At 39.7% G+C, this 19,261-nt stretch overlaps 1 protein-coding gene across 1 annotated transcript in view; it reads right to left on the reverse strand.

Annotated features, from left to right (window-relative positions):
* The window catches only part of MAPK8 (mitogen-activated protein kinase 8), a 245,106-nt gene that overhangs the window by 172,965 nt on the left and 52,880 nt on the right, over positions 1-19,261 (reverse strand). Inside the window, exon 2 of the mRNA XM_042818624.1 lies at positions 13,402-13,531. The gene's annotated coding sequence lies outside the window, so the exon portion shown is untranslated. The remainder of the gene's footprint in view (positions 1-13,401; positions 13,532-19,261) is intronic.

The following is a 19,261-nucleotide window of genomic DNA, read 5'->3' on the forward strand; positions in this document are numbered from 1 at the left end:
GAGGGGTTGACCTGCTGGGAAGGAGCTCTGCAGAGAAGGACCTTGGTGTCCTGGTAGACAGCAGGTTGGCTATGAACCAGAAAAGTGTCCATGAGGCCAAGAAGGCCAATGGTATCCCAGGGTGCATTAAAAAGAGAGTGGTTGGCAGGTCGAGGGAGGTAATCTCCCTCCTCTACTGAGCCTCGCTGAGGCCACATCTGGAGTACTGGGTCCAGTTCTGAGATTCCCAGCTGAAATAAGACAGAGAACTATTGCAGAGTCCAATGAAGGGCCACAAAGATGATGAGGGGCCTGGAGAATCTGCCTTACAAGGACGGGCTGAGAGACCTGGGTCTGTTGAGCCTGGAGAAGAGATGAATGAGATCTTATCAATGCTTATAAATATATAATGGGCAAAAGTCAAGTGGATGGGGCCAGGCTCTTTTCAACAATGCCCAGCCATAGGACAAGGGGCAGTGAGCACAAACTGGAACATAGAAAGTTCCACATGAACACGAGGAAAAACTTCTTTACCTTGAGGATTACAAAGCACTGGAACAGGATGCCAAGAGAGGTTGTGGAACCTCCCTCACTGGAGATAGCCTGTGCTCCAAATACAGCCCCTTAGTGGATTTCCTTGAAACTGTGTTCATCCTTCGGTTTTCTATTTCACAAAAGCGTTAGGCTTCCTGATCTATTCATTTTATATATGTTTATGTTTAAATCTTGACTTAATCACTTGCAGTGGCAGTCTCCCAGCATACACACTGCCTGTGCTCACATGTTACAGGCTTGAGTCCTGGATATGTGGCTACCTGATTTGTTTTCTAGAAGCTTGTTGGACATAATTCTGAAAAACTGGAATGTCAGCCCAGGTTTTTTGGCAGTGAGCCTCTACTTTCTGTTTCCGTAAGAGGCCTTTACTTTCCCAAGCTTCTTGTCCCACTGGTAGTTTTATAAAAAAGCCCAGCAGGTCCCTGGAAGTTCACAAAGCCTTCTTCATTCATAAACAAGCTGCTTGCGAGCCCCTGAACAGAATGGCTCTATCCGTGACGTCTGATTGACCTTCAAGAACTGCACACATGACAGAAAAAATAATAATAGTAAAAAAGGGGGCAGAAAGTTTAAGGAAACAGACAAATGAAGAACAAGGAGCCCATCAGTGTGTTAGTAATGTGCTGAATGTGAGAATTCAAGATATAAATATCACGACGGGCTGTATTTGCATTGCTACAGTCTGATTAAAAGAAAGAACCCCAGAGCTAGGAACTGATGCCTCTTGCATCCCTAATGGCTTCTATATAAAAATTGTCATTTTCTTTGTATGATTAAAATAAAGAGCATCGGCAAAATAAACTCTCCCCTTTAACTTGTTTCTTTTAGTGAATCTACAGCTGATAGAAGATGCCAGTTTAACAAGTCTGCAGACAGAAGCTTTCTGTCTGCAGAATATGTACAAGACAAGCAGAGGCAGGGAGTGGGTCTCTGCCACACACACAGATCCCTGAGTCCAAGGAGACCACCCCAAGAGGGAAAGACACATTCAGGCCTTGGCCTCCCTACTGACAGTAGCTGTGTAGCCCATCAGTGCCATTCCTCAGGGCAACTTTCAGACAGCCTGGAGTCTGAGCACTTGGAAACAGTCTCAAGTTAACAGTTCATTTAACACCATTTTCCACTAGGTACTGCTGGCAACTGCACTTGAGAGTATAAGGCATGTCTTCGCTGATCTCAGCTGCAAGGGTCATTAAACCTATTGCCAATTCTAGTTATTCTGTCAGGTGCCGTTCCCTCTCCTTCCTTTATTTACCTACTTCCACCAACATACTCTGAATCATGGTCATGTTTCTAAACAGCCCAAACCCTATTTTACCTTCCCAAGAAAGTTTACTTGCTCTCCTTTATACTGGTATCTTTATCCCTGCTCTCCTTTCCCTTTCCTTTCTCCTTCCCAAAGTACCAGGTAGTACTTTGCTTATCTTCCAGTGCTGCCATTCACTTTGGGGGGACTGCAACAGGGCAGCAAGGACATTCTTGCTTTGAGCTGTAGGCCCCTGACTGACACATTCTCAGTTTTCAGTGAATCCCACTCTCATACATTCGAAACGTATGGAACTTTTACCTCCTCTGCCATCCTACACACACTGCCTGTTGGCTCCATGTTGCAACAGCTGATATTATTGCTGCAACTTTCACAATGCAAAGCCTCTAATGGTAGCCGCTGAAATAGAATATTCAGGCAGAGGGGAAGTAAGCTCTTTTCCAAGCACATACTTTTTGGTGTTGGGTATAGGAAAAAGTACTTCCTTACTTCTTCCACTTTATCTAATGATTCATGAAGTGACAAAAAAGATGTGACCTTTCATTATATGCTTCATTTCAACATTATGAGTGACATGGTGACTTACAAGGGTGGCAGTGGAACAGAGCTCAGTCCTGACTAAGGATGATTACCAGCTAGGTTCAGATCCTGGCTACAGATGGCCTTATCTTAGACAAACGTCTGCACCAGATATTCAATTTCCAACTGTCTGGAAAAGTACAGTTAATTTAGATAGCCTAGCAGATAATTCTCCATCAAAATCATTGCTAGTGAATAAGTCATGGAAACTGAATTAGGCATCATTGCTATAGAAGCAGTTACTCCAGTTTAACATTAAGTTATGCTGGCAAGACTCTGTAAGGAAAATGCTGGCATTTCCTACACTGGAAATGCTTTGTGGATAAACAAGGACTTTCATCTTTAGGAATGTAAATTCAGGATGTCACAGCTGTGTTCTAATAACAAGAAAATTACCTTACAGGCCCTGAAGGATAAGCGTAAGGTCAGACAGCAAGCACACCAGTGGAAGCAACCAGTAGAGATCCAAGGTAACTCAGATCACAGACTTCTTTTTCAATGCTCCTTTTCCAGCCTTGTCACTATCATTTATGTGTTACTAAGCATAACAAATTTCCTCAGAAGCATGCAATTTACCTCTGTGTGATCTGACAGTGAACACCGATGCTTTTCTTGCTTAATGCAGACTATTTGACATTTAACACACTGCCAAATAGAGGCCTAGAGGCCTTTCTTACTGAGAGAAGGTATATTATTGTGTTCTTTTTTTTTCTTTTTCTTTGAGGTTTTTTTTTTTTTTTTTTTTTTTTTTTTTGTAATTATTTTCATGTCCATGATAGTAAGGCACTGCTGTCTTTGGCAAATCAGGCTACTATGGGATGTTTTGGAACAGGCTGCTAAGGGAGGTGCAAATCACCATCCCTGAAGATGTTCAAGAAGTGTGGATATGTGGCATACAGGGACATGGTGGACATATTTATGGTAGGTGGACTAGATCATCTTGGAGGTCCTTTCCATCCTCGGTGACTCTATCATTCTATGATTCTAAGTAAACTAGCTCTGACTTGTTGCTATTTAGATTGATTTTAAGTCAGCATGTGGCTTGACCAAAATGGTTAATATGTACTCAGGTGGGTTTCTTTCAGGGCAAGAAATATACCCAAGTCTATTATTGGGCACTAATGTCAGCTAGCATGGAGCACCTCTCATCAGTGCTATTATCTTCACTAACCCTGTAACAGGTGGCAATATCCTAACTATTTGTTGCTAACTGCTAGCTCCTGAACCATTCCCAGTAATCACATAGGACATCTCCAAGTAACAGAAGTGGAACTGTGGCAGGAATTTTACCAGCAGTCAAACATTATAGAGAACTGAGATTCAGTTCTGAGGAAGACTTCCTGGCACTGCCTACTTTTCTACTAGATGAAGGTCACAAGGATTCTTTTGATTGCTATCTTTGGTAGGTTGAGGTTAGCAAAAAAATTAGTAAAAAAAAAGCAATATGTGAAGGTTTTCCCACTGTGGACATGGATCAAAAGGACAAAGATGTCCTTTTGAGGACATCTCTGGAAAATATAATTTCCTTCCTTGATTTTTAAGAACGTAATAATTTTCAGGCTACAGCCACATGAAACAATTGGGTCTTTATCTCCATGCCTGTTGTGTCTTTGACTCAGGACTCACTGCTTCATGTCGTTTCTCATAGGTAACTTCTCTCTCTTTACAGACTCTGATCCTTTATCAGTGCCTTTCAAATGATAATCACAGTATGCAATTTTTCAGTAGACATAATCTTCACTGAATCTATATGAACATTGTTGGGTTGTCAGAATACTACTTGGAGGTAGTAGTAGGAAAGGAAACATGAAAAAAGATTTGTAATGAGTCAAGAAAAATCCCATTTGGAGATCACTTCTGATATCTTACAAATTTTGTGAGACATTTGCACAGGAACAGCGCGATATTGAACAGTACAAAGGAAATGGAAGCACTAAGCCAGCTGCATAAACAAAGAAAAGTGCTGGGAGCTGGAAAATGGGGAAAGAATAAACTTAAAAAAGTGAGTAATAATGGTCCATCAGTATCTGAAGGTATCATGCAAGGCCCTCACATAATAAGACATCTCTTCCTGCACTTGTTTTAATCTTGGCCCTTTCTCTGAGTACAATACAGCAGTACACTGCATTTGCCAGTTCATTCCACTATCCTTGTAAAATTGTGTTTTCATCTTCAGAGCTGGTAAAGGCCATAATTCAGGCAGACGTCTGCCAGAGGGAGTGTTCTATAATTCGTTCTGTAAATCCAACTGCAGCAAATGTTGCTTTGATGTCCAAGCGGAGAGCTCACAGAAATCCCTCCGCTAGGATGCTGGCTTCTCTGATGTCAACAAAAAATCACCTGGACATCATCTCCTTCATTTAAAAAAGTTCTCCCAACACCAGCTCCCTCCAGAAGGCTCAGCACTATGCAAATCACAAATAAAATCCCTGCCATCAGGAATACCTACCAAAAATAAAAAATATTCTTTTACATTGCATTTTTTCCTCTTAACATCCAATTATACCAAACTTCATTTAGTCTTAGTAACCATTCATCGCAGGGATGTTTGGCGAGATTCTCCTGCCTTTTAATCATTCGGTAGAAATAAGAAAGCCTTATTAATGAGGTACCTCAAACTGAACTTATTTTCACTAATATACCTATATATTCAGCAGAAAGAAAATGAAGCCTAATCTAATTGTCTGGCTCCCAGAGATGACAGAGAAACATTCAAACATTCCCCAAGAATTGAGTTTCTTCTCTCTATTGGGGTATGACTACAGTAAGCTCCCTGATGCAGTCATTAGCTTGGTTAAGACAAGGGACAAAGTGTTGGAAACAGATCTCTAAACTCATGCACGAGTGAAGCACTCAAGGATATCACACATAGAATCTGAGAAGACTGCTGAATTCTGGAGCATCCTGACTGCACATGGAGTAGCTGCTTGCCTAACAGTTACTTACAGCAGAACATTGGTATCTTAGCAATTCTTTCCACTTACATATTTTACACACTCATTTTCTACTAGTTGTGGTTGTCCCTTCAGTTTTTTATTGCCTCTACAATTAAGTCCCTACAACTTCCAGAGCTGGCCATAAAACCAAGTGTAAACTTGGCTGCAAACTGCTTTGTAGCTTCTTAGGATATTTTACCAAAACAGGAAGGATTTGAAAGTGGTTCAGAGTACAATACAGGTGACAGTGCAATGTGCAGTGCTATGTGAACAGGCAGTCCACCAACTTTTATTAAATTTTATTAACCAGTACACCACTCAAAAAACTGTCATTCCTTCCATCCTCCTAGGAAACCAGCAGAGGTTTAACAGAGCAGTCATTCTGTCAAGGATCTCTCAGCTGCAGTAATCTATCACCTACAACCTCAGAACCACTGAGTTTTACAGCTTTATTTCAAGATTGGAATATTTAAAACTGCTATGCAGCTACACATGTGATCAAATAGGGCAAAGATTGTACTTGAATTTTATAACATATTTTTACCCTCTTAGTTCATGGTAACACACTAAAACTGTTCCCCAAGGCACTGGAAAAAAAGATTCTATCTTCTTCAGGAATGCAAGTAAACTGAAATGTCTGAGACCTGAGCAAGCCTGGACAAAATTAAACAGCACTCTGACCTGGTCACAGTTTACAGTTTGCATATTTGTGGACAAGCACGTGTACATTACTACATCCACATCAGAATACAGAGAGAACTGGTGAATGCAAGTGTCTTGATGAGAAAGACTCTCACTAAGACTGGTTACTGTGAGCTTTTATGTAAAACTTAAATGTCTGCATTTGGTAAGAATTTCTATTTTAATGATTATGAAGACTACTGATCTGTTCTAAACATATTTTAATGCTGTTGAATTGTTGGCTTTTTGTTTTGTTTTGTTTTCCCAAATAACTACACAAGTTTCAAATCTTTTCTGTGGTTCAGATCTCCTTTTGAAACCCACACTATATCCTTTACCTGTTGGAATAATCTCAGCTGCCTGGGAACAAAGACCAGACACACCTCTGATTTTCCCAGATGTTCAGCAGTAGGAACCTTATGATTTTCAGCACCTTCAATGCAGCTTGCATAGCTCTCTGATGTTTTTTAGCAGGGGTTATGCACACATCTGCTTTAATGATCACTTCCTATTTCTCCTTCTCTACCCCCTTCCTCCTAATCCTGGACAATCAGAATAAATAGAAAGGTCATGAACCTAACTGCAAGCATCTCTTCCTGCTTCTTGTGTGGTTTTCACCCTGACCTTGATACTCTTTTCTGTTTCCCTAGTGGCACCTCATGCTCAGGCCACCCTCTCTTGCTTTCTTAAGAACAGGAACAGCAGAAAGAGGGAAAGAAATTCTGACAATTAGAAACATACCCAGAGATTTCCTGCCTCTAATGCCTACTGCAAAAGGGCTGCTGTTTCTCAGTTAACAGAGAGTAAAACAAGAGCAAATTAATAAGCTTAGCAAATTGAGGACAAATTGAATATAATGGGGCCAAATTCATCCCTCATGTCTTGTCTTTGAGGGCAAAAGAGGGATAAATTTATCTTGACAGGTTTATCAGCTTTTTAAGGACATGCAAGGATTGTTTGGGGTTCTTTTTGTTGGTGGTGGTGGGGTTTTTTTTTTGGTTTTTTTTTGGTTGACTGGTTTTGTTTTGTCATTTTGTACTTGCTGCCTACACTGCTGTGTTAATATTCTATAACTAATTACTGTTATCATTTTCCTGTAGCCAGTATGCAGTATGATAGTGAGTGGAACAACATGATGAAAGGCCTGAGTCGCTCTCACTAAGGAGCAAGCCAGCCACTGAATCACTCCATGACCCAGGACAAGTCACTTCAGCTCTCTTCTCTTCACTCTCTTCACTTCAGTGCCTTTCATCTTCTCTGGCCCAGGTCACCCACTCACTGCAAGCTCTTCAAGATAGATGCTATCTCTTCACTGTACTTGAGTACTTACAAGAGTTTTTCTCATTGATTAAGTCAAGTTAATGGCTGTTACAATGAAAAATTTTATGGCTGGTTTACCACAGAGCTGAAAGGAGGACAATTCCATGGTATTCAGGTGCACGAATCTGCTGTATAACACATTCAGCACTGAGAGGAGTTGGGAATACTGTCACATAACAGACCTACTTAGCCTTAGGAAATAAGTGCTTTTGGCTTGGAACTGTTACAGAGCTTAAATATGCAAATAATTGGAAAGTCCAGCATGAGTTTTCAGTGAAAAAAATACTAATCTTCATTAACCACATTTGAACAGTAAATTCACTATTATGTAAGTCACATGGAAAAGAAAAGCCTTAAATCAGGTGTGGAACGTACTTGTAGACAAACACTTTTTAGCAATAAATTCAAATGAAGCAGCAATCGTCCTGTTGTGGCCTAGGTGGAATATTTGCAAGTCGTGCACACAGAACTGGCTATTCACATGGTTCTGGCACTCCTTCCTAGTTTCCTGCTGCTAAATTACATTAAGAGACTCTAAACATACTTTCTTAATATCCCTACTCCCTGCAGGGAATTATTGTGGTTGCCACAAGAACATTACTTGATCATGAAGGGGCAGGAAAAGGGCTCGGTACAATCCTGAACAAACTATCCATCCAACCATCTCCCAATTCAGCCTGCTGTCTCTACTCAGCAAAATATGTAGCCTCTCTGTTCAACTTACGTAAGGGGTTAGATAAGATGGACTGCAATGAGAGCAAGCACATTTTTAATTTTCCCAGTGATGTCAGTGGAGCATTGAAGTTTACCACAGGTTGCACAGCTGGGATTTAGGCAGCAAGCTCTGCAGAGCATGTGCTTTATTATTATTATTATTATTTATTCTTATTTTTTTCTAAAATACCTCTCACTCAGTTTTATCTGTGGCTCTTACAGTGCTACTGCTATACAGCATCATATCTGCATCAAAATAATGGCATATTAAGAGATGGAAACAAAAAAATTACGGAATCTGAGCAGCATGATCACTGCAGCATTTTGATGCTGGGCAGTGAACTGCCACGCAGTTCAAATTAAGTATTTTCCTGTTCCTTGGTCTCTGCTTACCCTCAGCACGTTTGTAGAGTCACTATTGTTACAATTTGTTTTCCAACGCATGGCAATACGTGCAACAGAATTTAAAAAAATGCTGCTCAGTGAATTAAACAAAGAAAAATGTGGCTATATCCCTATTTGAATTTGCTTATAACTATGGCGTGACAAAAGAATAATCATCAGTAATTTCGAGTAAAAAATGCCCCAACCTCTGTCTGAGTTAGGTTTTCTGACTTGAACACATTTGGCAAATTGTCATATTTTGTATGTAAAATACAAATCACCAACCTCACAAGTGAGACATTCCACTTAGAGGTATCTATAGTAATCCCCAACTCTGTGGCTCAGCCACAGCAGCTGTGAGAAATGGCCTTCAATCAGGTAACTACACTGGGTGGGATCAGGTGAATCCAGTTCCTCCTTGGATCCTTCTTGGATCTGGATTAGTCAGAGCCTGACTTGTTTAAATTGGTAAATGGAAATAGATCAATTTGTATTTAATTAGGAGTTTATCCGAGCAAATGCCTTCCGCAGGAATTGTTGGAATGCAGTTGTATGTGTTGGTATAAACATTTTCACTTCTAGAAACAAGAAGACAGGAAATCCCGGCATAGGGCAACAATGTTTCTAATGATTGTCTTCAGAAAACTTGGAGTAACCCGAATCCCGGCAGTTCCAGCTCTCAGCTTGTAACTGTAGCAACTTCAGAACAGGATGGTGTGCCCTGACAGTGGTGCAGGATTACAAAAAGCAAAAATTTGGTGTTTCAATCTTTGACATGTCCGTGCTGTTTTATTCTTGCCCCCACTTCATAGAGTGATTTCAGCTAGAAGAAGGCCTTGTACATCTCAAAACAACTGTACACAGATCCTCTTTCCCATTGAATCTCAAATCAGATGTGAATGAGGCAAAGCAATTATTAGGTTTGTTTTGCTTATGGTCAGAACTGCTGCTCACAGCTTTCCTTTTCATGGCTATTCTAGTTATGAACTTGCATAAACAGACTGTGCTTTGCATATTCCCCTGGATTCTCAGATGCAAACAGTCAGACTTGAGGACACTTTTCTTGCTCAGGGTGTCTTATTTATACTTTCCACGTCCCTTCCCAAGTACTAACTTGCCTGAAAGAGCTGAGGAGCTGGCAGGAGGTCAAAAATCCAGGTTACTTAGCTCCAGGAGGGCTGTGGACTGGCACTTCCAGAGGGGGCTGATTGTTCAGGAGGAGCAGTGCTTTTCAGGGGGAGCGACTGGAACACATAGACTGGTGCCTGGAAAACACTTGCAGTTTATCTGCTGTGTGTGAATTAGGGAATTGCAGCGGCATAAAATTTAAGGTTAGCAATTTTGAAGGCCTAAGAATATTGTTATTTAAATTAATGGGAACAGTGTGTCTGAAACCTCCAGATTACTTTGGAAATCTCAGTCTGAGACCTGTTTTTAGCACAGTGGATTCTCCTAAAATACAAAGGTTGCACTGTGGTCTTTGGAAACCATTACCAAGCTAAGGATTAGAGGAGCCTAGAAAAGCACATCTGGTGAGAAAATACAACAGCTTCTGGAGATTACTAGTAGGGACTATATTCCTTCTTTCATTGTTCTGGTCCCCAAAAGAACCTCTGTCAAGATAGATATGGGGCTGCACATCTGTGCTCCACACTTACATGGGCTATCCAGCATCAGTGATAATAACATCAGCTCTTACAGCAAACATTTTCAGCCCCTTCCAGGCAAGTACAGCAGCCTTGTCAGATCTCAGTGAAATCAAGCAAGATTCTATCTGAAGCTCAGTCAAAATCAGAGTAATGATCAGAGTAAATCTTTCAGTTCCCTCAAGACTGTAAACTGCAAAACTGGCATACAGCTGAGCTCTCATCATCTCCATGAGCAGTTCAGATTAGTTCAGTGAACTATATGTTCCCAAACTGACTGAACTGGGATGCTAATGTAATGCTTTTTCATAATTTTATGTTTGTTTATTATTATTATTATTATTATTACTATTTAATAAATGTGATCCTAAAAAGATATTCAAGGCAATAGTTTGGTGTCTGCTCCACTAGTTGTATATTTTCAGGTATTCCATTCATACTCATTAACCTATACTGAAAAAATATTCTGCCATCTCTGTGGTACCCTATACTTTTAAAAATATAAATCCACATCTTCATTTTCTAAGTCTGTGTTGTAGGCAAGTCCTTCTTCCCCAGTGCCTGGACTATAGTTCTGGGTTACTGGTCACAGTAACAGTGACCTTACTGGAGCAATAAAGTTCAGGAGCATCCTGCTGAAAATAGATCAGAACTTCTTAACTCTGTTGCAGAAACTGGAGCTCCCTTTCCTCATAATTCCTTACAACGTGGGACTCTGAGCAATCATGAGAAACATCGGAACAGGCTGTGAGATGCAGCAAGAAGAAAATGAAGAAGTTTCTTGATAAGTTTTCCTTTGGTCTCTGAGATAACCTTATCTTGTTGCTGTTGGATTCTGTCAAGGCTACAAAATAGGCAACTCCTACAGCACATTGTCACAGTTCTTCAGGTCCACTCTCAGCTCTGATGGTGCTCAGTTATAAGTAGATGTGATGCATTTTAATGGGTGCTTCTGGCATCTATCAATCTGAATTTGGACAAAAATCAGGACAAAACAGCATATTAGCTGCTACAAAATGCATTTGTTGGTCTTCAGCAACCTCCATGTCTGTTGCTTAGACTCCTCTGTGTTAGGTCTGAGCCTCTGCACTGTTCTTATGTACTCTGCAGTTGGCACCATAGGGCTGAGGTGCAGGAGGGATTGCACTGAGCCCCCACGCATGATGAGGTCTTCCCAACACAGGTGGAAAACAGTAATAAGAACTCTTGGAACAAGTACTCTTGTTCTACTGCAAAAATAGAAGGTAGAGTGGAATGAAGAGGTTGGATGTTAGTTTGGTTTTGAAATTGATTTTAAGACCCTTTTTCTACTGAAATGTGTTCTTCAAGTTGTGGTGTTTTCATTTGGTATCAGAAGAAAAAAACTTAAAGACAATAAAATGTAAATTATGTTCAGTTGGAATCTTTCCAAACTAGAGGCATCTTCTGGACTTAAGTAAAAAAGCAAGGTACCTCCATCTGAGATATAGAAACTGGTGGCTACTGACTTTTCTATTAACAGCACACTCTCACAACGACTTTGGAGCTGGAAGCCAGATGTGCTGTACCACTCTAGCACACAATTTCTCAATTCTGCTTCATGCATCCTAGAATGTGGGGATTACAGTGAAAGATCTTGCAGTTTTATTGAAGGCATGTAACTCCAGACATCTTCTAAGTTCTAATTTACATATATGCATTATGTTATCAGCATGTGGAAAGTCTCGAACAACTCATCAGGCTTGGGTTCTGAAGATCTCATCTGGCATTTATTAAGGTGAGGTTTTTTCCTGAGTTTTACTGAGCACTGTAAAACTCAGGTTTGGAACATGTGTGTACAGGAGAAAGACAGAGAGGGAGACACACACACACCTATCTCTGATTAGCATGATCTGATACAAGTATATAATAATGCACATACAAAGCCATGATTATGTAGTATATAAATATAAATCCTACAAGACAGTATAGATAAAATTAGAATAAGTTTATGCAGAAGTACCCTTATTCCTAGTGAAACTAATGATGAAGTGAGAAAACACTTTTGATGACATTTTTATATGACTAGACTAAAGCTTGTTAATTAATGGAGAAAAAAAAAATAAAATAAAGAACCTTTTCAGGATAAAATTATTCCTGACAAATAAGATGTATTTCCATACAACAATTGTCTTTGTGTGTCACACACTGTGGGAGAGATATACCAAGGAAGCCAGAAAGTCCTGCTCACCCTTTTCTCTCTAAACATATATGATTTGTTGCTCCTTGTTGTGTGGAAGAACAGAAGCTGCATCAGTGTGCAGCCCACTTACATCATCGTGCATACAGCTGCATCTCGCCAAGGCTTGTACAGTGCTTTCAAAGGGAGTAGTAAATCCTAAATAGAATTCTATGATTGCTTTATGCAGGAAGTTGGGTGAGATAAAGAGAATGACCCGTTCCATCTTTAAAAAACAAACTCTGGGAATCCAAATTTCTCAATTTCTAAAATAAAAGGGGACTGCACAAAAAAGGGAAGGGACTTCTTAGAATCATGCAACAGGTCTGCAAAAGGTAGGTGAGTAAAACCTCATTGCCATGATTCCTGCCTGACAATCTTGCATCTTGTTGCATTCAAAGCAAAAAATGATGGCACCTTTTCACTGTGAAAACAATTGCCTTTACACAAGCTTATACTGCCATATTTCTTATTTTCTTTAGAAATCTTCAGAGGTTTCCATCATTTTAACTGATTAAGCACAGTTCTGTATAATTCTGGTTATTCTTTTTATATTATATGATCAAAACAATTGTATCCTTACAGGATTATTGCAATTGAAAAAGCATAATGCTTTTGACTATACCCTCCACTTTTGGCCTCATTGTGGCATTTTCTATATCATGAGACAACCAAGAGAATAATTAATTACACTGTACTTTCTTAGGAATTTCCATGCAATAATCTCAATCCAAGGTAGAGAAAATGAAATTCTGATTAGGAATATAGAGTTCAGCTTAGTGATAGAGCCATAACTTGAGACAATATATGGAGCATGGATTTGATCTAAAGTTCACTGACACTTGCTCTTGTGTTAGGTGGGTAGTTGCAAGTGACTCAAACTGGCATAAGTTTTGTGCACCATTTGGGTCCCATGGTATAATTTATCTCTTGCAAGAGGTACATAAGAAAACAAAGGGAAAAACGAACATGGTCCCTGTAAGGGCTGAGTCATTTGGCAGTATACTCTTGAACCAAACATCTTGCTTACATGAGCAGTTTTGTATTTTTCTACAGACACTATATCTATCTTATCTCAGCTGACATACAGGTTATCCAAAATATACTGTACCCTTACCCAGCCAGAAATATCATTTTGCTTACCATTCACACCTACAGAGCTGAAAAACAATCTTGGGTCTTCATAGCACATTCCAGCTTTGCTGCTTTTGCAGTAGGAACTTTCTTTTTCCACTCCAGCTTTAGCTTGCCTATATAACATAGGCATTGTGCCCTGCAAGTAGAGAACAAAACAAACTTTGAGGTTCCTTTAAACTAACACAACCATTTCATCCTTCTAGCACATGCCTGTGCATAGATTCCCATTCTGCAACTGATATTTATTGATCTAGATTCATACGATCCAAGAAAAGCTTGACTACATTGCCTTGCGGTAAAATTATAAGGGGAAAAATTGGAATGTGGGGGAGAAGGGAGGAGGAAAGCCAAGCTTTTATAACTCTTTGTAAACCTGGTTTATGTGAGCCTGGCCAACCCAGGGTCTAAATGATCTGTTACACTCAAGAAGTGGATGTGAAAGGCAGCACTGTTGCTCAGCTGCTGGTGCCCCACAGAATCAAAACATTTCTGCTGAGCTACAATTTAAATGGTCATACTCCAACTAATTATGGGAAGCAGCCCCTATGAGGAAGTATGCTTTCCTTCTCAAAGCACTTTACCTTCAGCAAGTAAACAGTCCTAAGTGTAATATTAAAAGCACTAAAGTTTATACGCATTTTTATTTTGTGCTAATAGAGCAATTAAAAACACATGCCATCTCAAATTTGCATTTTTATTCTAAAGAGGTTTCAACGTTTTCCTGGAGATTCAGGTCTATTTGCACATCACTACCTGTATCTAAATACAGATATCTCAAGCCTTCATGCTTTAATTAACACAATATTTAATTATTTTAATTATTACATTTTAATTAAAAATAATTAATTTTTTATAATTAACTATTAATTAACTATTGCTGTAGCTCTGGCACAAGGCTCCAAGGAACCAGCTGGATGTAGTCCAGCCTCTCAGTCCTCCTGCTGCCACCTGCTCCTCTGCCCACCCCTGACATATCTTCTGCACTTATCTTTACAAACTGTGGAAACAAGCTAGCTTGTTTTAGGGATTAATCCAACCTTATTTATATTCTAAACCTTAGATCTAACCTTATTTAGATTCCCTAAAACACAAAACCACATTTAGATCCAGCTCCGCCTTTAAACTTTCCGTCTCCTTCCTCCTCCATTCCTACAGAATGTAGTTGCTTATATGTCTGGCAGAAAACAAAGCCATCCTGTTAGAGACTCATAGACTTTCTAACAGTGTTAAATAAACCAAGAGAGACTAAGGAGACTCATGCTTGCCATCAGGTAAAATGTCCAAAGAAATACTCACAACTGTGAGAAACTTGTATGGTGGAAGACAGAAAGACAGAACATTTACTCCTTTCTAATGACTCCATGCAAAGAATTGCCAAGCACCACATGAATCAGGGCTGCATTTTTCAAAAGATACATCCGCTCAAAGAGAAGATTTTTCAAGGTCTTCAGCTACTATTCATCACACTTTATATACATTCAGATTCCTAGAAAAACTCAAGAAGCTTTTTATCTTATGTAATTACACATAGAAGTGCTTGGTCCCTGAAAATCCAACATAATTTCTGGATGCATAAGCTTTAAAATTCTGAGAATTCTTTCAGTAATGTGCTCAAAGGCTAAAAACAAATTTTAAATGACAAGGACCCTCACACGTTTTTCTGCAGAGAATTTATCTATCATAACAAGAATGTCCATAGGTCTGTTGAAAAAAAAAATTAACAAGACTTAATCCAAGATTTTTTTTCCAAATTCCATGTATTTTATTATGATAGGCTTTAGTCTGGGGCTTAAAATTAAGGATGCCCTCCTTCTTGGACCATTCTGTGTTCAAATCAGTGATACAGGATACAGTAGAACAAGAAGACCAGATACACTGTGAGGATAGTTAACAACTGCAGCAAACTTCTGAGTTCACAAATGGATTTTTCATGTCTCAAGTTCTTCATCTGAACACTTGCACATTGCAGACTGGAAGGTGTGCTTTAGTAAATCTATTAGGTTCTTGGTCTTAATCCTTAAATAACCGGATGCGATTCTCTGGCCTGTTACACCAACAGTCAGGCTTGAAGACCTAACGGTCCCTCCTGGCCTTAAAGTCTGTGAATCTAGAATTTCACACTACTATAAAACTTATGTAAGGGAAAGGAGAATTGAGGCCAAAGAATTACAAAGAGTATTTATAAGCCTGCTACAGTCATCACTAATGTACACATAATTGGCAAGGAATTTACATCAGAGGCCAGTGGTAACACATGCATTTATTGAAGGCTTGCACGTTTCATTATAAGTGAATTACTGAGCATATCTAAGCCATTTATTGTGAACCGTGACAAACCCTAAAATAAAGTAAACACATGTGCAGAAGTTATTGATGTGGTATGGCTGTTCTGATATTTAAAAGCATTATAAATGATTTGCAAGGCATTTAATAAAAGTGACCTACATTTATATAGCCCCTTTTATCCTGAGATATCCCAAAAATTCTGCGCAAACTGTATAGCTTGCCATTGCATTCCTCCGGTTTGCCACCACAGTCACTCTTCTGAAGCCAGTTGAGCCAGAAGGCCATCATGTTCAAGTAAGAAATTGCCTACACTGGTCTTGCATATGTAAATGGTGAAGCAAAGGGGAAGTAAGTAGCAGAAAGACCTTTCTAACAAGACCTCAAACCAAGTACTAACATTCCTTTTTAAAACTTTCTGTGAAAACAAAGCATCACTGCTGCTGTAGAGATCTGATAATGCAAATGGAACACCAATCTTCTCCATTTATTTCAGCTCTCTAAAGCCAGTCTCCTCTCATTCACATCAAGTAAAATCCTAACAGAGATCATAGAATCATAAAAGAGCCTGTGTTGAAAGAGACCACAGTGATCATCTAGTTTCAATCCCCCTGCTATGTGCAGGGTCACCAACCACCAGACCAGGCTGCCCAGAGTCACATCCAGCCTGGCCTTGAATGACTCCAGGGATGGGGCATCCACAATCTCCTTGGGCAACCTGTTCCAGTACTTCACCACCCACTGTGTGAAAAAAATTCCTCCTACTATCTAACCTAAACCTCCCCTGTCTCAATTTAAAACCATTCCCCCTTGTCCTATCACTATCCACCCTTGTAAACAGCCGTTCCCCCTCCTGGTTATGAGCTCCCTTCAAGTATTGGAAGGCCTGTGATCAAATTTTCAGAGGCACAGATTGTGGAATGTCAGTGTTACTGTTTTTTTTTCAAACTGCTCATTTCTTAGACCTCTTTGGATCACAGTTAGGCTAACCATTTCACTGCTGTGGCCAGAAGGGCTGCAGTGTCTGACAGGTGGTAAGGACAAACAGCTGGTGGATATAGGCAGGCCTGGCGTGTACAGTCACAGGAACCCATTATGTTCAGCTGTGAATAGATTTGCAAAATGGAGCTCCAGCCTCAAGAACATGCTAAACGCTAGTGACAAATCACTGAGAGATTCAGGATATTTTTGGATAAACACTTCCTCCAGTGCCAAAGAAAACTGAAGTAGCTCTTCCCTTCCCTGCACCTTTAAAACCATTTAACTTTTGCTATCCATTGGTAATTAGATTGCTGAAAAGTGTTGGATTAAGATAAAAACTTCCACCATGTTTTGATTCTAGTTTATGGAGTGACTCAACAAACTGATACAACTGAGAGGCTGGACCATGACAGCACAGGAAGAGAAAGTCGAGCTAGAAGGAAGGGGAGGCAGGATGGGGGAGGATACCTGACCTATGTAATTATAACAATGGCAAATTCACACTCTTTAGCTTTGATACATTGTTTGACATCATACTTTATTAGTGTCTTCCTGTCTAAAGGCACTCATGGGGAATTTTCCAATGCAGCTGATGGCATTTGAACCAGGTCCTAACAGTATACATCATGGTATATGAACTGTACCTCTTTTTCTACATGATTTTTTAAAAGAAAGAAAGCTGTTTAGAAAACATTTAAACTCTGCAGAGCAGAGACCTATCCAACCACTGCTATTTTTATTGTCATATGTTGTGCTACTTATACCTTTAAATTTCAATTTTTATTTTTATCTCTCAAATTTGTACTGCTATCCACAGATTTATTGTACAGATCCATGTGAGCTCACTGCTGCCTCACACAGACTACGAAATCTCAAACACTTGTTTAGACTATGAGCTTGTTTATTCTGGTCTACAATGACTAAATACACTCTCTGAAGCTAATGTGATTAACTTGGCCAAGCTGATTAGGAAAGAAGAATGTCAAGAATTCCTTGTCCAGATGTAGCCTGAGCAGCTCAGAACTTTCTCCAGCAGCAGCACAGTTCTCAAGCTCCACCTAACTTCATATAGGTGGAGAAACTTCCAACATATAAAATTAAGGATGCAGAAAGGGGTGAGAGAAGGCAAAGATTGCCTTAGACATGTTCACACTTAATGGAATTAATGTTTACTGATTCAATGAAAGCTAAAGAGGCAGCCACATCATTTAATGTGTTAAACTTACAGACCTTTGACTCTTTTATGGTTAATTAGCCTTTAGCTTAAGAAAGCCCCAGGTCATAGAACTTCCATCAGCTCTGAATTCAAAGCTTTGCCCTCTCTCACCCTGGCAGTTTACAATGTAATGATGATTGATAGCCAGATGAAAGCATTAGCTGAGGCCTGTCTTTTTTGCATTGTGTTGGGAAAGAAGTGTAATGATCAATAGCTGCAATGGTTTCAGAAAACATTTAGGTTGACTGTGACCTTAATTACCCACTTAAGCAGGCTTTGGTCAAATTGATTTTATACTGTGTTATGGTGCAGCAGGTTAAAAATTAACCCTACAATCTAAGATGCATTTTACAAGGGTTCTCTCCGCCTTGTTACCTAAAAAGCCCCTTGTCAGTACTATCTCATGCTGACATTCATGAACTTAAGTGTCAGATTTCTACTATAAGAAGATATTGGGCCACACACTTACCTGCTACCAAAGTTCTACTCAAACGTCCAAAGACTTTCTAATATTTGGCTAGTGAGCAGAATGTGAGCTAGATTTCCAACCAAACTAAAGCTTTTTTGCTTAGACCCAGGAATCACAGGCAGCTTTAAAATGCCCCAGGCAAGCAGTAGTAGATGCTGTTGTGATGGAAAACCTGGGCACAGGAGCAAAGTGGCTGACTTTGCTAGAGATCAGCTTGGCAGAGTATTTGGAAAAGAAGTGCTAACATTCTGCTCAAGAAGTCCTGCTTCCCCACATCACTTAAGGAATATCTTGTACAAAATCCATTTAGAGAAAAGAAAGGAACTAAAGGACATTATCCTACCAGAATGAGAGAATCCTCCAGAACAAGCCAAGGTGCAAAGGTAGGAAAGATGGGACTTTCTTTGTACTCTTTGCATAAAGGATACCATTCAGAACTTTGCTAAGATTGCTATAGCAGGATTGAAACTATGGTCAAGTCCAACATTGATTTACATCCCCTCTGTGAGGGCAAACTTCTTCTGACAAACAGAATTCCATTCTGCAGTTCCTCACCACACAAACTCCAGAGTGCAGTTGGAGAAGGCATAGTGATCTATTCCAGATCTGTTCTTATAGTTCAACCAATGAGAGCAGACAACATATCATAGTACCCTTCCAGAAGGAGTCTTACAACTGTCTTTCATAAGAGCTGATCACTATTTGCACAGAATTTGTGCTCCCTTAGGAAAACTGTAGAAGTCTACCTCTAGATGGTGTGGACTGGGAAGACCATTGAGCTCCATTCCTCAACTAGGAGCCTGTAATTCCCTGCAGACATATGTTAGTTCCTAGGCAGGAGACTACAAAAGCTGATGTCCCCTATAAGTTAATGGTAGCAGCCACTTCTTAGTTTAATGTAATCAATTACTCAAATT

This window comes from Centrocercus urophasianus, unplaced genomic scaffold, assembly GCF_019232065.1.
Source record: "Centrocercus urophasianus isolate 14NV4802_14NV808 unplaced genomic scaffold, USGS_Curo_1.0 seq_17, whole genome shotgun sequence".
NCBI classification, from domain to species: Eukaryota; Metazoa; Chordata; class Aves; order Galliformes; family Phasianidae; genus Centrocercus; species Centrocercus urophasianus.